Raw genomic sequence first — 19917 nt, 5'->3', positions numbered from 1 at the left:
TATGTTTTGTACCCATACAACTCACTTATAATTCAATGTTTACTTCTGGTAATTTTAAAGATGCTATTATAAACAATTTAGAAAATTTCAATAACACAAGTTAATTGTTATCTGGTCAACTCATGGTCAAGTCAGATGCTTGTCTAATTTATTATAGAAATATCCATCCTAGAGTTAATAGATAGATATGAATCTATCGATTGCTTATGTAAAAATGAAAACATAGATGGCTTCAAGCACCTTAGATAGCTACAGAAAATGGCACTTAATGACATTTTCATTAACTTAAGGTTCTTTGACAAGGAGACATACCAGCTCCTGGAAACACCCCCAGCAGCCTGTCTCAAGGATGATGAGCGTCAAAGAACTTCCATATGGAGATAGCTTCAAATGTACCAAAAAAGCCACTGGACTAAGAAATGCCGTTCTTCCTAACACAGCCAGAATTCTGCCTAAAATGAGCAAGCCTGGATGTAGCTTGTGCTGACTGCCGATTATGCCAAGACAGGGTAAGCAAATCATAAATAGTTCTTCCTTCCCAGATATATCTATCAGCTATAGTTTACCAAAAGGCTAAAGATGATGCTCCAATACTATCGAATTTTTGTGTGGCTGTCCATTCAGTGAACTGTCTCTGTCATTTCTTATTTTAGGAAGCTGCTAGCATGCACTTCCTCTTTATTAAGGTAATTAATTTTATTCCTTCACAAACCTATGGCAGTGTGGAAGGTCAAATAGTTATATTACACAATTATGGTTAGTTGCTTGGGAGTTAAGAAGATGCTTTAAGATCTAGAGAGATGTTTTTAGATTCACAGGCACAAGATTGGATAGAGAATATATTAGACACAAAACGTTAGGCTCACTTAAATAGGATAAATAATACTTTCTTAAAGGTTGCTAACTACCCTTTAACTAGACATTATGTATATAGGACTTACCTATTGTTTTCCATGATTGTTCCATAATTATTTGTACTACGTTTAGTTTAGAAATGGCCTCTCTAATCAGATAGAAAGGGGGAGATGTTGGAAGTAGGTCTAAATGCTTATTACAGTACTTGAGATCTGGTTACCTCCTGCACATGGGCATTGCTATGAATGGTGAACTATCTCCTGTAACCATGTGATGATAAGGAATGGTCCACGGTTACCCATGATGGCTAAATAAAGGTGCTGAAGACTATGGCTGCATAGAACAGAGGAGAGCAGGGTGTTAGGTTCCTGGACTTGGGTGTGAAAGATAAGAGGGGAGAGGAGAAAGCAGCTGAGCAGAGGACAGTAGGAGAAGAGAGAAAGGAGTCATGTTAAGGCAAGATGCTGCTGAGTAAGTGGCTGTAGTAACAGGAGCAGAAGCAGCCCTGACAGTCCCCAGATTACCAAGGGATTGGTTTTTATGTGTGCTTTTAAAGGTACTAGGATTACAGGACCTCAGAATCTGCCCAGCATAGTGCTTCCAGCTTAAAAGTAAACCACAGTCTCTCTGTGGCAGTTGTGAGGTAGCTAGCTGGTTAGAGGAAACTCCAGGCTTAATAAGTTACTGCGTGATCAATATAGAAAGAATAATTTATCCTTCTAGAACAGCAAACATCCTGACTTTCCTTAACATTTCTTTTCCCACATTTACAGAAGAACACTGCTGTGAGAATACACTGGGCTCCTGTTCTCACCAGCTTTCATTAGGTCTGACTTACATAGGTTTCTGACTACCCTCAGTTCTACTCATACCTGGAACTGTTCTACCCTCCTTGCCCTATAAAAATGTGCAGGGGCCTGGATAAGAGCATCAGAGGCCTCAGTGTACTGAAACGACTGGGTGCGGATAGCTTTGAATTCGATAATGGTCTTTGGTGTCTTCCACCATCCTTGAGATTCCTTTCCTAGCTCTGCAAAAAGCACAGAACCATCACCCTCTTTTTCTCCAGTCCCTACAGTATCAAAGGAGGAATTTGATCTCTCGACTAAAATATATAAACATGGTGATGGGCTGGGATGGTAGCTCAGTCCACAATGTGCTTCCCGTGTAAACGCTAGGTCATGAGTTTTAGATCGAGAATCCATATTTAAAAATCAAACTGTGTGTGGTGGATTGAACTGTATTATCAGTGCTAGAGTGGAGACAGAAGGATCTCTTGGGCTCAGCAACCAGCAAAGGTAACGTACTTGCCAGATCCAGGCCATGAAAGGACCCCATGTCAAAAGCAGGACAGAGAGTTCCCGGGGGAAAAATACCTTGAGTTGGCCTCTCATTTCCACAAGCATGCAGTCACACACTGGGGCCAGCACACACACATACATATGCACTCACACAAAAAAAATTACTTCCACACACACACCAAGATGTGAGGGAGATGCTGAAACTCACAACACTAAACTTTGCCCTCTTGGGCTGAAAACCCCCTGGGAACAATGACTGTGGTTAGTCAGGCCAAATGGCCAGGTTCTACTACAGAGGTACTTGGATTTCAGTGGCTCTGTTCTTTTAGAAGTGATCCCACATTTTCATGTGTATTTTTTCCCTTGTATGTGAATGACACTCTTCCCACTTCCCTCACCCATTGCTCTATTTCGTCACTTCCTTTTAACTCATTCTGATCAACTTCCCATTAGCCTCTTATTTCTAGCAATACATGAGGGTTTTGGAAAGAGGCTTCAACTCTTTCACATATTTATTTATATTCAATGATCTATGGTTTTAGCTCCCTGGATATTCAACCTAGGGCTTCATGAACACTAGGCAAACGCTATCCCTCAGATGTCCTCTGTCTCTGGTCCCTTTGTGATTTTAAAAAGAGTTTAGGGAACTATAAAAGTCTCAGGATATCAAGGGTGTATGGTTCTTTCTGACCACCACTTGCTGTGTGTGGGTACCCTACATTATGTTTCCTCTAACCCATACCTGCTGGGCGTGGCTACCTTAAGCCTTACATATTTCCCACATATGACTCCCTCTGACTCACAAACTATGGGCTTGGCTACCCTAAGCTTCATGGTTGCTCCCACTTATGGCTGCTGAGAGCTGGGCAGGACTATTCTTAGTCTCCTGGTATCTCCAGGTCATGGTTCTCTCTGACTACCTCCTGCTGGCTCTCTCACACTACCTAGTGCTTATGGCTCTCTGTAACTCCCAGGTACTGTGCATGGCTAAGCTAAAGAGCATACCATCTCCTGCATAGAGATCCCTATGACCCCAACAGCTTGGGTGTGGCTAAACTAATTCTCTGAGTATCTCCTGCTGAGGGCTCCCACTTGCAGGGAGTGGGTATCCTAAGTATCAGGATACTACCCACTTATGGCTCCCAAAACCTACACAGGCCTACTCTAAGTACCATGGTATCTCCCAGCCAGGGCTCCCTCTTACCATGGTATCTCCCAGCCAAGGCTCCCTCTGATTTGGTGTGGTTACAATAAGTCTCTGAGTATCTCCTGATCATGGCTCCCTCTTATTTCCACTTGCAGTGCATGGCTACCCTAAGACTGATAGGATCTCTTGTTTATGGCTTCCTCTGTCTCCCTCGTGCTGGACGTCATCACGCCTAACTTCACAGTATCTCCTACTCATGGCTCCCTCTGATTCCCAAGTGCTGAGCAGGGCTTCCTTAAGTATAATGGTGTCTCCCACTCAGGGCTCCCTGTGACTCCCATGTGCTGGGCGTGGCTACACTAAGCTTCTGAGCATCTCCAGCTTATGGCTCCCTCCTACTCTTTTGTGATGGGCCTCCCAGATCCTCATGCTATCTCCCACCTATGGATCCCAAGTGCTGTGCAGGACTACCCTAAGGCTCAGGGTTTCTCCTGCTTTTCATGTCCCACCCCCAACTCCTGCTCAGCCTCACAAGTGCTGGGCAAGGCTAAGTCCCTGAGTATCTCCTGTTTATAGCTCCATCTTACTCCCTAGTGCTGGGCATGGCTAAGCTATGCCTCACATTATCTCCCCCTTAAGGCATGGACTCTCTTCTGGTGGGCTAGCCTAATCTTCAGGATATCTCCCACTTATGGCTCCCAACTGCTGGCCTGGACTACCCTGACCGTCAATGTAACACCAGGTTATGGCTCCCTGTGACTCCCAAGTGCTGGGTGTGGATATGCTGAGCCTCATATTATCTCCCCCTTGTGGCTCCCTCTTACTCTCTAGTGCTGGGAAGCTGTAAATCTCTTGGTATCCCCCACTTACAGTTCCCAAGGGCTGAGTAGCACAACCCTAACCCTTGCAGTAACTCCCAGCTATGGCTCCCAGTGACTCCCATGTGCTGGGTGTGGCTATGCGAATTATGAAAGGACCTCCATTTATGGCTCCTAAGGACTCCCTCCTGCTGGGCAAAGCTATACTAAGCCTCATACTATCTCCTCCTTTGTGCTCCTTCTTACTTCCTACTGGTGGGCAAACCTAATTCTCATGGGATCTCCCACTTACTGCTCTCAAGTGCTCAGCAGCACTATCCTAACCCTGGTGATATTTGTGGGTTAAGGTTCCCTTGCTACCTTTCTGGTGCTGGCCATGGCTACCCTAACCCACACACTACCTACAGCTTATGGCTCCTTCTGACTTCCAAAGGCTGAGCTGGGCTACCCTAAGCCTCATGGGATCTCCCACTTAGGGCTCCCAGTGACTCCCAGGTGCTGGGCGTGGCTATGCTAATCATCACACACACAACTACCCACTTCTGGCTCCAACTTACTTCCTACTGCTGGCCAAACCTAATTCTCATGCTATATCCCACTTACAGCTCTGAAGTCCTGAGCAGAACTACCTTAACCATGGAGGTAGCTTGCAGTTAAGGCTCCCAGTGATGCCCACATGCAGGGCATGGCTAAGCTAATTGTCACAGTACTTCCTTCTTTTGGCTCCCAGTGACTTCCAAATGCCAGGTATGGCTATGCTAATTAGGACAGGACCTCCCACTTAGGCCTCTCTGTGTCTATCACATGTAGGGCGTGGCTATGCTAATTAGCACAGGACCTGCCTCTTATGCCTCCCTGTGACTCCCACGTGCTGGGTGTGGCTATGCTAATTAGAACAGGACTGCCCACTTATACATCCCTGTGACTCCCACTTGCAGGGCATGGCTAGGATAAGCCTCATAGTCTCTCCTGCTTAGGGCTCCCACAGACTGCCAAAGCCTGATCTTGGCTAACATAAGCCTCATAGTGTCTCCCTCTATTTGGCTCCTTCTTTTATCCTACTGTTGAACAACCCTAACCTTCATGGAATCTCCCACTTTATGGCCCCTCCTACTTACACGTGATGGGTGTGGCTACCCTAAGACTCAGAGTCCCTCTTCCTTCAGACTCCCTGAGCCCTCCCACTCCACCACCCCTTGTTGGGCATGGACAGCCCCCTGCTTTTCCTTGCTTTTCACACTGTCTTATTTTTCTGGTGTGGGGGTTATAAGCAAAACATTTAGAACTGATTTTGGGGGTTTAATGATCAATGCTTGTACTCTCTTGATTCATTTCATTTTTATGATAATTTTAAAACACGTTTTAAAGCTCACATCTCCCTTTTGAAAAATTTCAACTCCCTGTTTTGGTGGTGATTAAGTCCAGTCCATCTCCCTAGCTTTGCACTCTGACTGGGGGAATTTTAGAATCCAGTGACAGGACAGGTCAGTGTACTTGTATTTCTTCCACGTTCTCTTATTACTATTTTAGAAGCCAAAGCTTTGCTTTAATTGTGAAATAGAAGCCCCCATTTGGAGAATCAGGGTTCTTTTCTAAAACCGTGGTCCCGGGGTCCCCATCTCCTTCCGGAAGCTTGCATCCGATATTTTTCCAGGACAAACCTACTGACTCCTGAAAGAAAGCACCGCTCCCATGGTTACTGTAGGGTGTAAACTCTTTGGTGGACACTCAGGGTCCCTACCTTGTCCGCGGAACTCTTTCAGAACTTGCAGGCAGCTCGTTTTGGGCAGCACCTCGTGGCTCTCCGTGTGCCTCGGGCACTAAGACCCACTTCCTCCCCTCCCCACCGGAAGCAAGGGAAAGCCACATCCCACATCCGGCCAGGGGCAGGCTCTGAAGATTGACAGCAGGGCCAGGTTCTTATGGCCCCCACTGCAGTAGAGCCAGCATGGGAGAGTCTGATGCCTATTAGACTTTGCTAAGACTTAGTCTTCCTCAGCCCCCACATCCCCCCCAGTCTTTGGCACACAGAGCTTTGAAGCCTGAGCTTCTGAAGCCTCCACTGTAACTCATACCACATCCACCATGCCTTACCTCCCTCCGCTCCGTGTACCATCTCACAACCTCGAACCCAACACACACTTTGCTCCAGGTTGGAAGCAAATCTTCTGTTTGCAGTTTCGTTCTCAGCTGTCAGGTACACTTCTCTGCTTTCCTAGAACTCCCCTCCTGGCCAGGGGTGGCGGGTGGTGCTGCTACAGGAAATAAAGGTTACAAGTTCAAAACCTCAGTCTAATACATTGGTCCACAACCTTCCTAACGCTGTCACTCTTTAATATAATTTCTCATGCTGTGGTGACCCACAACCATAAAATTCTTTCATTGCTACTTCTTAGTCATAATTTGGCAACTCTTATCAATCTTAATGTAAACAGAAGATTTGCAGACTATCTGATCTGGGACCCCTGTGAAAAGATGTTTGACCCCAGAAGGCTCAAGACCCACTGGTTGAGACCAACTGTTCTAATCCCTCCCTACCAGGTACAGTGAATCTCAGGCCTCTGCCCTGTAGACACAGGAGTCCACCAGCTACACATGGAACCCTGACTTGCCTCAGTCTTGTTACTCAAAGGTCGGCATCTTTTCCCTGGCCTCAGTGTGCCTCATAGTATCCAATTCTACTCCAGGTTGGACTCTCAGAGCTGAGAAATGCTTGGTAAGGACCAGTCTCCATAGGAAGCCCATCCTTCTCCAGACGCAGAGGACGGCATCTGGTACAAAGCTGTAGTTTCTCGGGCCTGCCAGCAGAGCCTGGATTCTGAGCCTATGCTTTCTCTAAGGAGACAATTCCCTCCATTACACAGAAGGTCTCTCAGCTTGACATTGCCTTGAACAGGAATGCAGCCTTGAAGAAGTGGGGTCCTATCCCCTTAAAACCCAATGGGCTGCTTGCTGTGAACATGCAGACTGACATGAGATGCACAACGACTGCTGCTTGCTGACTTTTCGACATGGCTTCTGGGGTACCTGGCATCTTGTCTTCTTCTGACTCCAGGCCTTTTGCCTCTAACACAGCATCCCCTTCCCTCATAAACTGAGGAGCAGTTTAACTAAGCGCATTAGGACCTGTTTACCAGGCCTGATATTTCCAGTCAGAACCATGCTTGAAGGTTTTGAATAATCACTCTTTGCGAGACTGATCCTCCTCTGTTTATTCCTGCTTCTTCTCCCCTCTGTACTCCTTAAAGCCACGATTCCTGGTTCCTACAGACCATGGTCTTTCACTCCCAACATCTATTAGGAGAAAAATGAGAGTTAGCTTGTCCTTAGAGCTCTGTCAAAACTAGAAGCAACAGCTAGTCAAGAAAGTCCTTTGCGTCTACTGCACAGTGGTCTCTTTATAGGACTCCTAACAGTGGGAACAGACGCTGTGTCAGACTGTTTCAATTGCTTCTGGGTTCCTTTTCCTCCAAGGTTTGACTTTTCCTGAATTAATAGGAGGAGAGTTGCAAAGTCTTACTGCAACGTGAGATGCCATATTTCGTAGATATCCATGCGAGCCCTGCCCTTTTCTGAAGGGAAACAGAGGAATGGATGGGGGTGAGGGCTATATTGGGAGGAGAGGAGGTATGGGAAACTGTGGTTCGCATGTAGTGTATCAGAAATTAATATTTTAAAAGAGAAAATATGAATGTTAATTTAGATAAATATTCACATATTTGTGTATATTAATAATTTATATACAGTATATATTAATGCAGGCCCATATCTGTGGTTTCATGATCATTGTCTCAAAAACAGAAACAAAACACAAAAACAAAAAACTTAGATTGCTCTTCTCCAGCCCTGATATGCTATTTTCTCACGCTGGTTCCTTTTTTGGAATAAGCTCTCAGGTACATGTTCTTGTAGGCTACATTAGTTTTGTAGGTGCTTGGATTTTTGTAAAAAAAAAAAAGTAGCAGAGGAAAAATTCTAGGGTGTAAAGCCATCTTTTAGCTTCAAATCTTAATTATGGCTACCCTCTGACCATCTATGCAATCTAGGAATCTTTTGTCTCTGTAATTCTGTCACTCTGTTTTGGCCAGTGCTCTCAGTAGGTTCTAGAGAGGCTCTAAAGCACGTCCATATGAGGACTCCTGGGCATGATAATAGCTTTGGGCAGGTGTCTGAATTATATCATGATGGTCATACATTTTCAGGAATAAATCATGAGGGTAAGAGTTTTCTCACGTGTCTTAAAACTCTCTTAGGAAGTGTACTTGCTAACTTGTACTGTCCCCCAGGGTAGTTCTGACACATACTCAGATTTCACATCAGGAAACAGACAACACAAGGCAAGGGTTCAAAATGATGCTGTGGCCTGCAATACCACCTGATTTATAAATGTGTTTACACATAAGGGAACACCTCATAGACAGGGTAATTCATTCCTATCAAGCCATGAGAATGGACAGTTCAGGTAAAGCCTATGCTACATAATAATTTCACTGCCAGCCCCATCTGAGAACACTGGGTCTAGACCAAACCTTCTGCTATGGTTTCTCTCTGGTCAATTGTCCAATGGTGTCATAAGGAGTATTCATTTTCTGTAATAACTCATGCAATGCTAGCATTTTTTTTCTTGCATGCATACCATTTACATTGGTAAATGGGCATCATGAAGAAGGGGTTTAAAACTAGTAGGTGGCCTAAAATCAGCTTTTTTCCCCATTAGGTATGTACATACAAAAGAAAACACCTGATAGACAGTGTAGCTTATTCCTGTTAAGCCAGGAGAAGGGAAAGTTCAGGTTGAGCCTAAACCAAATAACACTTTCTTTCTTAGGAAAAAATGTTTTATCATATTTCTTTTTAACTTGTATATTTGTATCATTACACATGAGTAAAATAAATTACATAGAGCAGGAAGAACCAGAAGAAAATAAGGAATTATATAAATAACATGTTTTAAATGTGCATATACAGAATGAATACTAAGAACAGATCAATTCTTTAAATATTGTATAAAATCCAGCACTATGTCTTAGGGTATTGAATTAACCCTTAAATGTTTTTAAGTTACATATTATTTTAACTTAGTAATAATCATATTTCTTTGTAAACAATCCTTTTCAGTATACTCTTATCATAACATTATGATTGTTATTACAAATTTTAGAAAACAACTTTAATGAGTCAGGTTTAGAGGAATGTCAGTTGCTTATGTTTGCAAAAAAAATATAGCATTTTAGATAACCAATATAAAAATAGGTTATTTGCATTAATAGATATTGTTTTTAATTACTTGTTAAAGATTTAAGTTATCATTATGACAGGTACGTTGAAATATTTTATCATAAAAATCATTTATTTTTATTACTGTTCATAATGAGTCAAAAATAGAATAAGGCATGCAGAGCAGGATAAAGCTGGGTAACTATGTCTATCATATTTTTAAACTAAAAAGATGAGTAATTTTCTATTATATTTTTAACTAAAGAGATGAATAATTTAAGATATAACATTATGTTGTAACACATTAAGATGACCTGAAAACTGTAAAATTTTGTGCATACGTCTCAAAGTGGGTTTTCCAAATGACAACTTAAAATTATTTTGGTGTTTTCTCTTACTCTCTCTTTCTCATAAAATAAGAATCTTGAAAACCCCGTCTGTTTGCTTTTAAATAGGCAGTAATGATTTTTTTGAATTCCTAAAATTCTTTAAATGTTTGTGATCATATATATACTACCATAAGTTAGTTTTTTAATCTTTGGAATAGAGAACTTAGTATATCATGGGAGAGTAATTGTCTAATAGGAAATGATTACTCAGGAGTAAGAGTAATCCTGTCTTAAACTTAATCTACACCTTCAAGCAACAGATACCACCGTGTAGAACAATAATGGAGATGAGGATCAAGGACAGAACATCTTGACCAGTGTTGTACCATTACCTATGTCTTGTCTTTGAAAGCAGATATAGATGTTTAATATTTTAAAACTCATATTGTTGTCCCAAATTTAGATTTAGGAGTATTATAAATCTCTATATGCTTTACCTATGTGGTCACACTGATTACATACAATTTAGTCTTTTATCTTAATTTTTTCTTAATGTTTTAGTTAACTATGAGCCAAAATGATGCTGAACCTGTTGTAGAAAGCCCACTGAGATGATCACTCAAACACAGTTTTTATATATCCAAAGTATTTATTCCTGCTGACCGGGAGTACCCCTGTATTTGGGACCTAAGTGTAGCTCCTATCATTTAGAGCAGTGGTTCTCAAGGAGTAGGTCACTACCCCTTTAGTGACCCTTCCATAATTGTCACCTAAGATAATCAGAAAAAACCCTTTACATTAGGATTCATAGCAGTAGTGAAAACGCAGTTATGCAGTAGTAATGAAAATGATTTTGTGGTTGGGGATCACCACAATATGATGAACATTATGAAAAGGGTTACAGCATTAGGAAGGTTGGGAGCACTGATCTCAAGAGCAAGAAGTCTTTAGAGCCAAACCCTACAATCCGACATTTTCCTCTGCAGCTTCAGGAGTAGACTTGTACCAGCAAGCAGTTCAACAGAAGCTAAGACAGGATGTTAGCTTGAGAATTAGCTTTGCAAAGCAGGTAATTTAACAGAAGCTAAATAAGTGAGCTGAGGTGTCTCAGACTCAGGTCCTAAAAGAGAATTGGTATAATTTCCAAGGGATTCTCCATCCAGGAGATAAAATTCTACTTAAACCTGAAATGGCCTCAACTGGCCTAGATGATGGATGGAGGAACCTCTGCATTGTCTGGCCCTGCCCCAATCCAAGCTGACAACTTTAGTTCACATAAGCATTTACTTCTAAGCCAATGTGGCAATAAGTACACTATGTAAAAATAACCTGTAATTGCATATAGACAGATAGTATTTTAATAAACCAAGATTTTGAATATTATTGTTTGTTTGGATTACATTATCTATAATCCTCATTGTGAAAAGGAAATTTAATTTAGGGATGTTTAGTAAATTTATAAATCTGTCCATTTATATAATTCAACCTTAATAAAAAATCTTAAATTTAACAGCTTTATATTTTTATTTTTTAGAAATTTAATGAATTATATTCTGACCATTATATAAACTAGAACAGTGGTTGGAGCACAGACATCTCAAGGACAATTTCTCCTTGAGGAAGGGTGAAACAAGTTCATGTTGCCAGGTCCAGGGACCGAATCCTATCCTTATTGGTGGAAACTCCATTGCTCAACCCCTTATATCAGAATAGGATTGGACAATGCTACAGTTTCCATCATGCTTTGTGTTCCCATACTTTGAATATGCTGTATGACATCCCTTCAGCATCACACGTTCAGGGCCAAATCAGTCTGCAGCCCTGAATGATCAGTAGCAGCTTGATTACAATGCATTTTTGTAACCTGCATTTATCTGGTGTTTGGGCTATGTTGGACTTAAGCAGACCCCACAACAAGCACCAAGCTTGAACTGTCTGTTCACCTAAAGTGAGAAGTGATAGGCATTTCTGCTTGTCATTACTATGGGTTCCAGATGGGGACAATACAAGGGATTGTGCAGCACTCACCAAGATAGCATACATTTCTAAACATTCTTTTAGAATCAACTTGACCCAACCCTGGCACAACCTGAGACAATTTTCCATGCATTATTTTTCATATGAAATGACTTTAAATATCTTTATTCTTGTTTGTGTTTATAAGGCATTTGTATGCTAATTTTATGTGGTAATTTATTATCTACTAAATTTTTTCTTTGAAAGAAAAATTCTACTGCAACTGTATTGAAAAAACCTGTTTTCCTTCCCTCCGTCCTTCTATCCTCCCTGCCTTTCTTCCCTCCTTCCTTCCTTCCTCCCTTGAAAACAGATTCTTTGCTCATACACTACATCTCAGCTAGTTTCCCTCCTTTGGATCCTCCCAGCTACCCTCCCAGTCTCCTCTCCAGCAAATCTCCCCCTCCACTTCCTCTTCAACAAACAGTAAGCCTCCAAGTGATAACAGCCTAACAGATAAAATAATAGAAGGCAAAAGCTCTCATATGGAGGCTGTACAAGGCAACCCAGTAGGTAGGAAAGGGGCTCTAGAGCAGGCAACTGAGTCAGAGATACATCTGCTCGTATTCTTAGGAGGCCCACAAAAACACCAAGTCAACACCCATAAAATACACACAGAGGACCCGGTGTAGACCCTTGGAGGCTCCATGCTACTGCTTAAGTGTGTTAAGCTCCCAGAAGAGAGCTCATGTAAGCTCTGCTTGGATGTTTCCCTGGCCTATGTTCTCCTGGCATCCTCCATCCGCTTTGACTACCACAATGTCTCCTCCCACTAGTCCCTGAGGTTCTCTTATTTCCAGGAGGATGGAAACCTCCAACTACCACTGTCCCTGCATAATGTCTGTCTGTGGGGCTCTGCACCTGCTCTCCTATGCTGCTGGAGGCAGCCACCCTGATAATGACTAGACATGTCCATGATGAGAAGCTACTCTGCAGGCTACAGAGAGATAAACTTGGGCACCAACTCAGTCACAAAACCCTCAACATAAATTCTGTCCTGGCTAAATGATGTGCTGGGACAATGGTGCTACAGAATTCGTGGTAGTGACCAGTCAATGTTTGGTTAACTTGAGTCCTATGCAATGACAGGGAGCCCATGCCAGGTGAGGGAGCCCATGCTCTCTACTGCCTGGATGGCCAGGAACCAGATACTGGATAGAGCTGGCTCATAGCGTAGAACCAAACATGACTGGTAAAAAAAAGTCAATGAAATGATTCCTAATGATGTTTTGCTATACACTGACTCCATTTGAGACCTTCGGTCCCATTCTAAGGGCCTCGAATCTCTGATACTCTTTAGATAGTAGTGAATTTGCCTTGTTTTCCTCAGGTACCCAAGAGTCCCCAAGGTGAGTGGTAGTCGAAATTCATGTGCAAGTAGTCATCAGTCCCTGGTACTAGCTAGAAACCTAACCTCTGCTGACCTGAGACAGAACACTTTTTCATGGCCCCAGGAGGAATGCGACGTGGTTCACTATGTTGCCATACCAGGTCTCTCCGGACTGTTCCCTTCATTCACATTTGGAATCACGTTGACTCGTGCTAGGCAGTATTACACACACTCTCTCTCGGTCTCTGTCTCTCTCTGTCTCTGTCTCTCTGTCTCTGTCTCTGTCTCTGTCTCTGTCTCTGTCTCTCTCTGTGTGTGTTCAATTAAGGCCATCCCTATCAATCCCACAATAATCTACTAGACAAAGGGGCAAGTTCAACTTGTTAGTTCTCAAGGCCCCCAGAGACACAAGGCTTTGTAAGATGACCTCCTTCTCTGCGAACCTTAGGTCCAGAATGTGGCTTTTCAAGCATTTCTGTTCTACATGGGTCGTGCATGACTCCTATTCAGGTTTATTAGCTTATTCAGAGCCCAGCACTCCTTTCTAACCTGACAGGGGGGAGAATGTTGCTCCTGGGGGCCATGATATCCCTCAGAGCAGGAAAGAATGTGTTGAGAATCTTTGCGCAACCTGGAAATTCGGTGTGACGGTTTCTTGTTGGAGCAGGTATCTTTGTAACACACGTCATATTTGGAGGTATTGGTATTCCAAGCCTTCCCATACGTTCTCATATTAATCCAGCTCTTTTGTTTTAATTTTTATTAGTGAATTTTGTTACTTTAGAATTCCATACATATCACTACATACTTGTTATTTTATAATTGCCTGGATATCCTTCCCCACTATCTTCTACTTTCCTACTGCTCCTAACTATTCTCTCATCCCTCTGTATTATAAATATGATTTCATTTAGTGTTTCAGAATTTCATTTAGGCTTACTGTGTAATACAGAGTTAGAAAGTAACTGCCAGAACCCAATAAACTCACAAAGTCATTCATTCTCTCTCTCTCTTTCTCTCTCTCTCTCTCTCTCTCTCTCTCTCTCTCTCTCTCTCTCTCTCTCTCCCTCCCTCCCTCCCACCCTCCCTAACTCTCTCTCTCTCTCTCTCTCTCTCTCTCTCTCTCTTCACCTCCTCTCTCTCTCCCTCTCTCTCTCCCCACTTCTTTTTCCCCTCTCTTCTTCCTTTTCTCCCTCTCAAGGTATATCAATTGTAAACACGTCTGCAATATATTTTAGGGCCTCATGTGTCCCTTCTGCTCCAGAAGTGACTTTTGTGCACATAGTGACAGTATGCCCAGCTGCTGGGTTGCCATGACTAGTTTCTGCCTAGAAGATGTCATTTCACAGCCCTTCTGTGTCTTATTTATTTATTTATTTATTTATTTATTTATTTATTTATTAAACGTCTTCTGCTATGTTTCCTGAGCTTTGAGGAGTGGTGTGAATGTTTTGTCTAGAGTTGACCCTCAACCATCTTTTATTCTTTTGTGTCACCTTTCTTCAGATTTTTATTATAATTGTTATTTTAATAAACCGAATCCCAGAATTTGAAGATACTGTCCATACACCCTCCCATGGGCAGCGGAGCAGGGTGTCTTTAAAGGAACACTGTGGGGTAGGGCCAGGGCTGAGGCTGGCCAGGGAACTTCCACACCTTTCCAGGCCATCTACTGCTGGGGGCTCACCAGAACACTGAAACCTAGGGAAAGATGTGGGGCTGGATTCTTTCATGGAACAGGGGCTCTAGATAAGCACCTTTTCCTAGGTTCTTTCTCTTCCCACAAGGCCTGGGGACTCTGGGGAGACCAGGTTGGAAGGGACAGACCAGTATTGAGCTGTCAACTCCCATCCCTAAGCATTATTTTGGGTGTGGGCATTAAAGGTACACAGGAAGAGGGGGTGGGCAAATGGCACAAGGCCCAGAAGCAAGTGGCAGCCCCACAAGGCACATTGTGAAGGAAAGGAGGCTCAGAGGGAAGGCCCATTTGGTGCAGAGGGTCCTAGCTGTGGGAACCACAAGAATGGTAACTATGCCGCCTGCTCCAGGCTGGCCATGGCATGTAGCAATCCATTTTCCTGCTCCAATACAGCATTCCATCCTGCCAGCTCTCAGCTGTGCTCTGCAGCACCCCAGCCTCTTCTCACATGGCAAACATGAGGTGGAAATTCACCAAGTCATGGCTTGTTCAATCTTGTGCCAATGCAAGCCAGTCTTCCGAGACCACTATCCTCATCACTGTCCAGGGGCCACTGATGGCCGATATGGAATGAGCCATGCTGAGGCTCTGGGCTGCTGTGGCTCCGAAGGTGTCCAGAGTCTTGTGCACCAGGCTGGCATCGAAGAAGAGGGCTGGGGAGTGGGGGTGAGAGTTGGCCAGAGTCACCTTCCTTGTCTCCTCTGGAGCAACTAACTCCATCCTCAGCTGAACTGATGCATCTCTTCTCCATGACCGTTGAGGGGTTCCTGCTGCTGTACCCCTAGACTCCATTTCTACCCTCACAGCAGACAGAGGGTGAGCAATATCTCCAGTCCCAGGCCCTTGTCGGGCACTGCTTGGGTGGAGAGGCTGACTGTGGTGGGAGTCTCTACCTTGGCCTTGTCAGGTCCTGCCAGGGAGCCCAGCCCTCCTGGAAGGAGCAGACCTGTGGTCCAGGAGAAGTAGGAGGCAGGCAGAGCCAAAAAGTGAGGCTCTGAAACAGGCCTGTCTGATGTATGGGGGTGCTTATGCTCAAGTTAGCCAGATCCAACCTAGAATGCACTGATCTGCATCTGGTGCCTCCCAACGCCCCTCAAATTCCCTCCAGGATGCAGCCTAAGCTTGAGGGCTCCAGGTCACCCTCATTAATACACACACACACACACACACACACACACACACACACACACACACATCAATGATAAGGCTCTCCCAAACCTTGGGGCATCATCACCACCTGGGAGGTAAAAGCTCCAGGTAGCTGGGAGCCATTGGGGGCAGTGCCTCTGCAGCCTGCATCAGGGTTGGTTTCCCCATTGGGGGAGGCAGAAGGTACCCTAGGTGACTGATGGTGTTAAGGAATCCAAAGCCCCTGGGCTTCCTGGGCCCTCATATTCCATGGTGCCACTGGTGATCTGAAAACTAGGTTTCTTCTTCCCAACACTCATGGTCCTTAGGGCTAGGAGCTTGGGGCTGGGCTCAGGTTTGGGGAGGGACTGGGATCCTGAAGAGGGGCTCAGGCACCTCTGAAATACAGGAGAGTGGCACATGGCAGGGAAAAGGAGGCCCCTGGAGAATTCTGGGTATAACATGACAGCACGGCCTTATGGGAACTGGAGGTTTCTGTTAAGTGACTGCAATACATGGGTGGGGAGCAGAGGCAGGTTTTCCTGCTGCTGTCCCTGCTGAAACCCTAGAGATGCTCGTGCTTGGCACACAGATGTGCAGGACAGAGGACCTAGAGACTGATGATATTTTTTTTTCCTTTAATCCTAAAGCCTCCTGGGCCTTGGGTAGTGCAGGCCACAGCAGGCAGCAATCAAAGGCTAACCAGTGCTCCTCTGCAAGGCATCTCAGTGGAAAGTTTCCAATTGAGAGGAGAAAAAGATCCAGGCTTCTGCCTTGGAACCCAGGGATGGCAGCCTGGGTTTTACTCCATGGGTCTTCTCTGCTGCTATTGGAGGGGGCAGCTTAACAGCCAAGCACCACTAGCTCTAGGTCCCTTGAGTTGCTCTCTCTCTCTCTCTCTCTCTCTCTCTCTCTCTCTCTCTCTCTCTCTCTCTCTCTCTCTCTTTCTCTCTCTCTCAGAGCTCCTCCCATGTGGCTCCACTGGATGTATCTCTAGGCTCCTCAGCTCTGCTTGGTCTCTGTCTCTCTTTCTGGTCCCATCATCTATTCTTACTGTCTTGCACAGCCATTTGTCTATGCATTTGTCTGTCTGTGTTCATTGCAAGGAACTCTTTCTCTGTGTGAGACTGAGAATTGCATATAGAGGTTAGTCTGATGCTCTCTCCACTTGGCCAGGCACAATTATTTTGACTCTGTCTCTGGGAATAAATACTTGCCAAAACCCTGCCAAACCGTGAGTAATTTAACTTTTGAAATCATTTATAAAACCACGTGTCTGTCCTATGCTTGGGGTGAGATGGAAACAATCTGTAGCCCAGAAGTATAAAAGTATTCCAGCCAGTGGGATTAAAGGTGTGTGACACGTCTGCATTCCTCCCATATCACACAGACCTAGAGAGTCTTTGGATGTGATCCCTTGCCAGGGCAGCAATGTTGCTGGATTACAATTCCTTTACACCTTCCCTCTTTCTGCTTAAGCTAAAGATGGACACAGATTAACTACTACAACAGAAACAAGTATTAAACCTATACACTTATCATTCCAAATGTCCTCATGAATAGCCGTTGATACAATGGTCCTTCATAAGTGCAGTCCTGGCTATCTGTCTTAGGCAACAATCCATTTCAGCATCAAGGGTTTCAGTCTGCCAGTCTGATGAATGATATGTCCTGGTTTGTTGAACAGTTTCTATAGGGGGGACAGGGGGGTCTTGTTCCTGCTGTATTTCAGCCTTTCTGTGTTGCTTGATCATGCCTTTCATGTGCAGCCTTCGCTTACATGGATTGCATCTATATCAATTTTGATGCAACCTATAGTCATTCATCACCTGTGGAAATATAGGCAAAAACCTCTTCCCCAATGGAACACATTCTCTAACTTTCATTCTAATGGTCAACCATCTTTAAAATAGATAGGTGGATCTGATTCAGCAGTTTTTTCTACAATGTAGTGCCTTTCAGCTACTCTTATTCCCTCTTCCTGTATATCAAGGTACAATTAGACCATTATGAATCCGCATGTAGGCACTCTCATTAAGTGCCTAGCTCCACACCAGAGAGCTTCTTACCCATTTAAGCACAGAAACAATCAGGTCATATTACATAGGATGTCAATACACAGTGTCAGTTATATTAAGCACCCCTTGTCTGAGTTTGAAGGAATATGATTCTGACCTCCCCTTCATGTTAGAAGACCTCTGCTTCATAGGATTATGGCTATATCTGCCCATAGGCCTCACGAGTCAGACTATGACACTGGTCTGTTACTAAGGCAGGCATTTTTTTAAACAACAACAACAACAACAACAATCAGGTAACCAGGTATATGATGTGAGAATGGGCAGCATTACATCATTTCGACTAGCTAAACATAATCTACTTGGTTCCATGTGTATTGTATCTAGATGGCTAAACAGAGCATTTAAAGCCCATTGGTTAGGATATAGGCTTGGGGACTTTACAGTTCCCTACCCTTCCAGGAGAAAGGAACATAACAGGATGTTCTGCTCTTAACTCTAACACAACATACATTTATCTTTAACTCAAGCAGAACATGCATTTAACATCTACTGTTTTATTCAAAGCAGCAAGTATTGAACTTTTGGATTGTATCATGATCTCAGGCACGTAGAATCTGAGAACGTGAACTTAATTTCACCTCATGATCAAAATGGAAACTTGGGAGTAAAATGGCTTCTGGTATGCTGAAAGCCATTGCAGGTATTAACAGGGGTGTTACAGTTATGCTAGGAACTGAAGTAGGTCTCAAACGAGGAACTACAGTGTTAAAGTAGGATAAGCAGGTTGCAATAAAGGTGTGTCGAAGCGTCTTTGGAAACTGGAGGAAGTAAGCTTTAGGGACCTTAAGCCCATTGCACTAACTGGGAAGTTACAAAGTGTGCTGAGAATTCAGTAAAGTCTTTTTTTATTTTGGGGGTCTTTGGGGCATACAATCCTCTTTCAGGTTCCTTATCTAGATTCACTGTAAATACTTCCCCCTTCTGCCGAGTGGGGTCCACACCCTTAGACTATGCATTTCTTTCTCTCTTTTGATATAATAAAAGTGTAATACTGATTGTGGCTTTCTTCATCTCTGTCATCTCTACTCGCAGTTCCTCCGCACCTCCTAAGCCATCCAGATCCACCCCTCTCTGTCTCTTATTAGAAAAGAAAACAGGCTCCTAAGAGAGAACAGCAAGGTGCACCTTTTCCTGGTCCAGCACCCCGATTCCTAGGGTAGACAGATGAGATCTCTACATGTCAGCCCCCTGATGGCATCAGGTTACCGGGGAATGTACAGTAGTGGTGAGGTCCCTGCATCGTCCACCTACTAGACCTTGCCCCTACATGCATTCCCAAAGGTGGCAGCCCCCTGGGACCACCAGGCAGGATGCTTCAGACCACAATCAACAGCCTGCCTTTTCCTCCAGACAAACCTACCACCAGAGTACTAGAGCTCTCTCTTGTCCCCTGATGCATCATTATTTCAGTCGAGCACTCTGATCGATGGAGACTCTTGAGGACAGCCACCTTGGGAAGACAGAGGAAGACTCCCCAGACCACAATTTCCAGCCTACACCGTCCTACACACAAACCTAGCAGTGGAAAACTCTGCCCTATACACCCCATTCCTCATCATCCTGATCCCTGGAGACCCTGATCTGCCACCTGGGGAGAACAGGTGAGATAGCTTCAAGCCAGACCCTTGTACCAGGCCTCTAGTCAAACACCGCAGCCATCAGTTACACCCAGCTGCCCGCACACTCCATTTACTGGACTTCACCTCTACCTACATTCCCAGAGGATGGTGGCCATCTGGGACAAACAGGTAAGACCCCACAGACTTCAATTCCCAGTCTCCCCTGTCCTCCTGGCAAACCTAACAGCTACCTTGCGCATACACCTCACTTCCCATCCTGGTTACAGAACCCCATCACTATGTGCATTCCCAGAGGCCTATGGCCCCCAGGTTCCACGAGGATACAGGGCAAATGCAGCGGCAGTAAACTCAGTCTGGCCCTGTGTGCTCTCCTTCTATTGGACCTGACACCCATATGCGTTCCCAGAATCCAAAGC

General features: G+C 44.2%; 1 long non-coding RNA gene and 1 pseudogene across 2 annotated transcripts in view; one reads left to right on the top strand and one right to left on the bottom strand.

Annotated features, from left to right (window-relative positions):
- The first annotated feature begins 410 nt into the window (after positions 1–410).
- LOC311602282 overlaps positions 411–19917 on the top strand; it is a 126198-nt gene continuing 106691 nt past the window's right edge. Inside the window, exon 1 of the long non-coding RNA XR_014780714.1 lies at positions 411–509. This is a non-coding gene — a long non-coding RNA (uncharacterized lncRNA). The remainder of the gene's footprint in view (positions 510–19917) is intronic.
- Positions 14984–15862, bottom strand: LOC311602005 (TSC22 domain family protein 4-like; annotated as a pseudogene). The gene has a single exon. The product of its transcript is annotated as a TSC22 domain family protein 4-like (transcript).

This window comes from Acomys minous, assembly GCF_964271855.1.
Source record: "Acomys minous genome assembly, chromosome: 7".
NCBI classification, from domain to species: Eukaryota; Metazoa; Chordata; class Mammalia; order Rodentia; family Muridae; genus Acomys; species Acomys minous.
The sequence above is the reverse complement of the archived record's forward strand: the minus strand, read 5'-3'. Positions and strand labels throughout refer to the sequence as shown.